Below are 8,086 nucleotides of genomic sequence, written 5' to 3'. Positions count from 1 at the left end.
GAGCACCCCGAGATAGTGAGAGGCAAGGGGACTCACAGTAATCAAGCACCCCGAGATAGTGAGAGGCAAGGGGACTTACAGTAATCAAGCACCCCGAGATAGTGAGAGGCAAGGGGACTCACCAAAATCAAGAACCCCGAAGGGAACAAATTACTACTACGTCCACGTCGTTGTTCCTGGGTAAAGCTAAAAGTAGTCTAAGAATGCATTGCAGGAGGGTAGACGGTGTCACATGATAGCATTTTCAAAAATATCAAAAAATTTACTTTGATGTTCCTAATCTGATGTGTATTTTGTTGAGATATTACCATTTTTCAACAATTTTCAACTCATTTTCATTTTTGCCGATTACAGCGCCATCTATCATGACACGAAAAAAATGTCTCATACAAAAGTTACATATTTTTTCACGGAGAATCCAAATCTGCAATAAAACATAGGGGTTTCTATTTAAGATTTCAAAGTCACCCCCCTCCCGCCCCCGGGGGTGGTGCAGGGGGGTCGAGCTTTATGTTAATGGATGACCCTCTTCGAGGTGAATAACTTTTATTGCAACTTTTTTTTAATCCGATTTGTATTTTTCCAAATATTCTGGAAAACAGTTTTAAATGCCTCACCCTGTATATAACTAAATGGTATCAAACTTTCAAGTAATACAAACAATTGGTATTAAAATTGGAAATGAAATAAACACATGTCCGAAATCAGTGAATTTTGGATTAAATCGGATTACAATCAATTCAATTACTAAAAATTGGATATTTATTATAATGAATTAAAATTGCATATTAGAATGATTATTTTGGATTATATATCCATCCGATTATTTGTGTTTATTTGGACTGACAATAGGTTTTAGAATGTAATGATTTCGGATTAGAAATAATCCGCGAAAGCGATATTAAAACTGATTGTAATTTGTTCCGAATTAAAATCGATTACTTTTTAATCTGGGCGCGGATTGAACCGATTAAAACCGATTAAAATGGATTAAAACGGATTAAAAAGTAGTCCTTTTTAATCGACCATTTTCGGCAGGGAGGACCTTAGGGTAGAACTTAGGAAGCTCAAAAACGACATGATTGAGCAAATAAATAGAAAAACAGTAGAAATGCCTAACAAGGAAGCAATACCAGCTCCGGAGGTCGGCTACAAGAGGAAACGCAAGGTCACCACTACATCCGTAGGTAGCACTGACCTGCGAGCGGACATAGGCACTAGCCCCACGTGCGCCCCTGCGGAAACGGAAGGTGAAGCAGCAAACGCAGAGGGTATACAATTGAACGTGTTAAATAAAAGGATAAACGAATTAATATGTCAAAGGAACAATATTAAAAATGTGGCAAGGCAAAATAGAGATAACCCAGACGGAAACCCTGTGATTGAACAAAGACATAATAAGATGGGTCCAAGGATTATATCAAATATTCAGTTGGCTCCGCCTAGAAGAGACCAGCAGGACCAACCGGATAACGCCTGGGTCAGAGTAGATCGGAAAAGGAGAAATAGGACGGAAACACCTAACAAAAATGGAAGCATGCCCATAACAAAGAAAGGAGAGGTTAAAGCTAAGACTCCATGTATGCGGTGAGTTCCGGCAAACACATGCGGAAAGCAACTCCATGTACGCGGCAGATCTTAGCGCCACGCTATGTACGGAACTGGAATTCGAAGTATTGCACGTCACTGCGCATGCTCGGTCAGTCTGCGCTGCTCCCGTATAGTGTTGATTGATGTCGGTACGTAAGTATCCTAACCCCACAACTGTCAGATTTTAACAATTAATAACTCTTTTATTAGTGCCGAGCGACAATAACTTGCAGAATCGTGTTTTACAGGCAAAAATACACCTGTAAATTTTCATAAAAAACGGAGAGTGAGAGGCTGTCCTTCAGTATTACCTAAAATCAATACGAATGACAATCGCAATGACAATCTTGCTTTACTATTGTGGCTACGAAGAAGACGAAGACGACAGCAAGAAAGGCAAGCTCGAAGAACACCTCGATGGTGGGTCCATCCTATAATAGAGCAACGTCATTTTCAAGGTGCTTACAATAATCTTGTACTTGAACTTCGATATGACCCAGAACGTTTTTCAATTTTCATCGCATGTCACTGCTTCAATTTGATCAATTATTAGTAATGATAGAACCTATTATTACAAAAGTACACTGGATAAGGGAACCATTGGATCCAGGACTACGGTTGTCATTGACGTTGCGATATCTTGCATCTGGGGATAACATGGCAAGTCTACATTATCTTTACCGCGTAGGTAAAGCTACTGTTCCGAAAATAATTGTGGAAACAACAGAAGCGCTTTGGCAGACACTACAACCTCAAGTACTTCCTCCACCAACTGTACAAATATGGGCTAAAATCGCAGAAAATTTTGGAAGTAAATGGAATTTTCCAAATTATGTCGGCGCAATTGACGGAAAGCATGTTATTGTACAATGCTTTAAAAATTCAGGTTCAGCTTTTTACAATTACAAAGGCACATACAGTACAGTTTTACTAGGAGTTTCTGATGCTGATCTTCGCTTTACATATGTTAGCGTTGGTTCTGCTGGTAGAGAAAGCGACGGAGGTATTTTTCAAAGTCTAGATTTTGGAAGATGCATCGAATCAGAAACACTGCCATTACCTCCACCTAAAGCCTTACCGGGTACAAATACTTGCCTTCCCGCAGTATTTGTTGGTGATGCAGCATTCCCATTATTGAAGAATTTGTTGAACGACCATATCCTGGTGTTAATTTGAGTCCAGAAAAAATTATCTTTAATTATCGTTTGAGCACTGCAAGACGTTTAATCGAAAATACATTTGGAGTAATGTCTGCCAGATAGAGAATATTCCGACGACCAATTGTTGCGTCACTTTCAACTGTAGATAGTATAGTTAAAAGTTGTGTAGTGCTGCATAATTGGCTTCGAGATGCTGATCTGAAAGTTTTGCCTGCTCAGAGAAGATATGTTCCAATAGGATTTATAGATGTAGAAGATCGCTATGGAAATGTGGAAATTGGTCAATGGCGAAACGAAGAACCACCTAGTGCACTTCGAAGTTTTGCACCAAATATATCAAGAAACTCTATAAATGACGCCAAAATAATTCGAAATATGTACGCAGAATATTTCATGAAGGAAGGTTACGTACCTTGGCAGTGGAATAAGCTACATGACTTTCAACAGGAAGTGTATATGTAACAGGCAGAAACAGGTAAATTGATTGAAACACAATTTATAAAAAATGCAATCGATTAAGTTTTATTTTGTTCCTCTGTTACAACTTGAGAAAGCGCTTGTAATACGAGTGTCTTTAAACGTAATTTCGCATTTACGTTAAAATGCTGTGAATCCCGCGATATAGACAAATAGAAAAGATCGTCTGAATTCATGGTGTCAGTCGAACTTCGTTTTTCTACCAATTTTAAAATTGCCTCATCGACTGCATCTGTACGCGTGTCAGACAATTGTCTTTTTGCTAAAAAAGACAAGTAATATTATCTATTTTTATCAAATTTTCGCAATTATGTAACAATCTTTATTCTTTCATAGTAAAGTAGAATTTGCCACATCAATCAATTATATTTTTTTACTAATAAACATAAATAAGATAGTCGAGTAAATCAGTTGTAAGGTAGAAGCTGCACAAATTGTTTCTTAAAATACTTGAACAATATGTTATTTATTTTCAAATAAAAATTCAATAAATTTACCTCGTTTTGCAGGTTGGGTCTTTTGTTGAGAATGATCCACTGTATCAGATATAACCTTCTGACGACAAGGCGAGGTACTGTCTCGAACATATGAATCATTCAAGGGACGAGGTGAAATGCTCTCAGAACAAGGCCAAATACTCGGAGTATGAAATGGACCTTGTGTAGGGCTAGGCAAGACACTGTTAGGACGAGGCGAGATACTGTTAGGACGAGGCGAGACACTATTAGGACGAGACAGTATGTTTACCGGATGCGGTGGACAGAATTTTGTTTGTTCTATCTGATTTGTATTAGTATCCCACATGTCATCTGAAATAATAATATATTTAGTAAATATAAGGAAATGTTACTTACAACATGTACTACATGGAGAGAATTCCTTGTAAAGTATTTTATGCATATCATAGTTTCTTTCTACATCTTTTTGTACATCTCGGTTCCAGATGATACATGTAAAGTCAATTAAACAAGGAATTTTTTCTGTGTACACAGTTCTTTACACAAATATTTTTTGTTCAATTTACCTTGAAACTCTACTTGTGTGTCATACGCATTATGCACATGTCCTTGTGTTTCGAAAGTTTCCAATGGTGCTGGTGTCACGGTATCAATGGATAAGGGATGTTCAATATCGAAACTTTCACAGTTTGTTACAGTTCTAATTGAGACATGAAAAATAAACAAAAATCATTACCTCATGTAGAAGCATTCTGTTTATGAAAATGAGAAATTGACCATTACAATCGTTATTCAAACAATAATGTAACTAATATTACGAATTTTACTATGTTATCAGCTACATAATAAAATCGACATAATAAATTTACATTTGAAAAAGTAAAACGTACTTGCGAGGTTCCACTACATCCGACAAAAAACTTAAATGTGCCATAAGTGACCAGGAAGGAAAATGAAGAGCTGCTTGTCCACTTTTTGTTACGGACTTCTTTTTCTCCTTGATGTACCGATCTCTAAGATTTCTCCATCGGGTCTTCACACTCATCTGTTTAAATTTACCATAATTTTATTATTCTTAACATTATAAATTGTTTTATATCTAAGAATAAAAATATAAATTATTACAATTTTAGAAGTTATTTTATTTTGTTTTGATAAATACTGGCATTGATTCAAGAATATGGCTTATGATATTCACAATTACAATAAAAAGGAAACTCTTCTATTCGTATTTTTAATTAATGTTCTTTAATAAAGATCAGGGAGTTTATAATACATTTTTTATAGAGATCTATATAGATATTTCAAATAATACATACCAGTTACATTAAGTTCCTGAGCCACTTCACACCACAACTTTTTTTTTAAAACATTGTCTTTGTACTGCTTGTTTTTAAAATCCCACAATTGCGGACGACTTCTGACGTAATGTATTATTAATTCATTGACGTCTTCACAATTGTATTCCACACTCTGTGAATTTTTACTGTTAATAACTTCCATGGCTGATGTTTTGGACGAATACATAACCTAGCCTAAAGCAGTAGTTTTGCGTTTCGCTAAATTCCGAAAATCTCCGACGATTCTCGATTCTAGCCGAATGACGAGCGGTAGTGCGGAAAAATTAAAATATTTCGATCTCGCCGCAGTGCGGTGCGGCATGCCGGCGCTTGCCGCAACCCGGCCTGCTCTTGGCTCCTGATTGGTTACCGCAACATTTGCCGGAACTCACCGCATACATGGAGTCTTAGCTTATGAGGAACCGCAGACCACCAAGAACGGCTGCGGTCACTATCACCAGAAAGGTCGAGGGATTCTCCTATGCGGAAGCACTTAAAAAGCTAGGAGTAGTATAGCCCTGTCTACAATGGGGATAGAAAAATCTCGCATAAGAAAATCAGCAAACGGAGGGGTACTGATCGAAATACCAGGACCGGAAGGCACCTCCAAGGCTGATGCCCTGGCTAATAAATTAAAGGAGATACTCGATGACGCAGTCATTGGTAGACCTACGGTAAGAGGTGAAATCCGACTCATGGGGCTAGATGATTCTGTGACTCCGGAGGAAGTCACAGACGTAATATCAACGATGGGATCATGCCGGCCTGAGGAGATCAAGGTCGGTCAGATCAAGCCTATGAGAAACGGCCTGGGAGCAATCTGGGTACAGTGCCCCTTGGCGGCGGCCATACCCCTCTCTTCAAGGCAGGATCAGAATTGGGTGGACCACAGCGAGGGTAGTGCTCCTGGAAAAACGCCCAATGCAATGCTACCGTTGCTGGCATTACGGTCATATGAGGGCAAATTGCACCGAAAGGGTGGACAGAACTGGCGTTTGTTTTAAGTGTGGCCAAGGTGGACACCCGGCAAGATGCTGTGAGAAGGAGGCAAGCTGTCCGGTATGTAAGGACGAAGGATGTGAATTCAACCACAGATTTGCATCACCAACCTGCAAATATGGGAGGAATACACAAGGAGCTGCACGACCACAAATTACAAATGGCGCCTAGAATCAAGTTCCTTCAGTGTAATTTGAACCATAGTTGGAATGCCTTAGATTTGTTGAAACAATATGTGCTGGAGGAGAACGTTGACATTTCTATTGTATCCGAACCCCCTGCAAATGTAAATAAAGAGGACAGTGTTACTAGCACAAATGGAATGGCAGCTATATACTGTAATACTAGAATAAGTTTCAGTCTGGTAACTAGAGGCAACAATTTTATTTTAATTAAAACCGACAAGTTTCTAGTTATGGCTGTGTATATATCTCCGAATGTAGATTATAATAATTTTAACGATGTACTGCACAAAATGGGAAACGCACTCGGTAATATCCGACTACCGTTAATTATTGGAGGTGACTTTAACGCGCACTCGGCACTATGGGGAATAATAAGAACGGACAGGAGAGGAAGAGCCTTAGCGGATTGGGCCGCGGAACTAGATTTGTGCCTCATTAATAAAGAAAAAGAACCTACATGTGTTAGGCATACGGGTTCCTCGATTGTGGATCTAACTTGGTCGACACCAAATATTGCTGGTAGGATCGAGAATTGGAGGGTACAAAAAGAGACCGAAACACTCTCTGACCATTTGTACATAACGTATGAGGTCACATCGCAGGACAACGACTCATCGTGTGAAACAAGGCCAAGGGTTCGCTGGAACTTTGACAAGCTTGATCAGGAGTTTTTCGAGGAATCACTGGCGTGGAGCTGCTGTACGGGACCAACGAGGGAAGACCTGGAATCGGCTGATGGACCGGCACTATGGCTACGTAGGGTCATGTCCGAGGCATGCGACGCAGCTGCTCCCAGGATATCTAAAAAGATTAAGAAACGATACGTACCTTGGTGGAACAGAGAAATCGAGGAATTGAGGACGGAGTGCATAAGAGCTAGAAGAAGCTGGACACGAGCCAAGAGAAGAGGTGGTGAGCCCCGACGAGGGTGAGCTTGCCGCGGCTTATCGGAATCTAAGAAATACACTCAGGAAAGAGATAAACAAGGCTAAAAACCAGGCCTGGACAAGCTTAGTGAGTGAGATAGAGAAGGACCCTTGGGGACTACTGTACAGACTAGTTCTCAAAAAAACTTAAAAGGGCAGATACAAACTTGACTGGAAGGCTGGACCGTGAGGAGATGGACTCCTTGATGGACTCGCTGTTTCCCAGAGCGAGAGCACCTCAGAGAGTAGACTGGCATGCACTCGGATATAGATGGGAAGAAGATATGACGGTTACTCCACTCGAGGTCCTAAACGCAATCAAGAGCAGGAAGCGAATAAACACTGCATCCGGTACAGATGGAATCTCAATAAGATTCTGGAAAAGAGCTCCAGCAAGTTTTATTGCAAAAATTGCAGAGTGCTTTACGGCTTGCCTCAAAAACGGTTCATTCCCTAATCCGTGGAAAAGAGCTAATTTGGTTTTGATTCCGAAGGGAGAACCAGAGGCAGGGAAACCAATAAAAGCTAAACCTATATGCCTACTCGACGACATATCAAAGCTCTTTGAGAAGATTATAACGGATAGAATTTAAGAATTCATACGGGACAAAGATTACGCAAATTACTCCGAGAAACAATTTGGATTCCTGGCTTTCAGGCTTTCGCGGCTGTTGTCTTCTTTAGTCTTCATGGCTTCCGGATGGTTGCCGCGTCCGTTTGCAGTGTGGTGCCGACGTTTCGCAGGCGTTGCAGTCTGCATCATCAGGGCTGGGAGACTCTGATACTGAGCTCCCTCGCGTTGCGCTCGTCCTTTTATACTCCTTCTTGGGGGGAAGGGGGGGGTAGTCAGAGGGCGGGGTAGTCGGAGGGAGGGGGGTCAGCCAATGGCGGCTGAGTTTTTAAAAAAAAAACGGGAGGGCGGTGTGCCATATCGGGCTCACCTGATAGCCA

The 8,086-nt window shown here is 40.4% G+C and overlaps 1 pseudogene; it reads right to left on the bottom strand.

Moving 5' to 3' along the window:
• Positions 1 to 3,272: 3,272 nt before the first annotated feature.
• Positions 3,273 to 4,619, bottom strand: LOC105556870 (annotated as a pseudogene).
• Between the last annotated feature and the right edge of the window lie 3,467 nt (positions 4,620 to 8,086).

The sequence above is a fragment of the Vollenhovia emeryi genome, unplaced genomic scaffold (genome assembly GCF_000949405.1).
Source record: "Vollenhovia emeryi isolate VEMERY1.0 unplaced genomic scaffold, V.emery_V1.0 DF939735.1, whole genome shotgun sequence".
Classification (NCBI taxonomy): domain Eukaryota; kingdom Metazoa; phylum Arthropoda; class Insecta; order Hymenoptera; family Formicidae; genus Vollenhovia; species Vollenhovia emeryi.
Note: the sequence above shows the minus strand (reverse complement) of the source record. Positions and strands in the feature narration are given on the sequence as shown.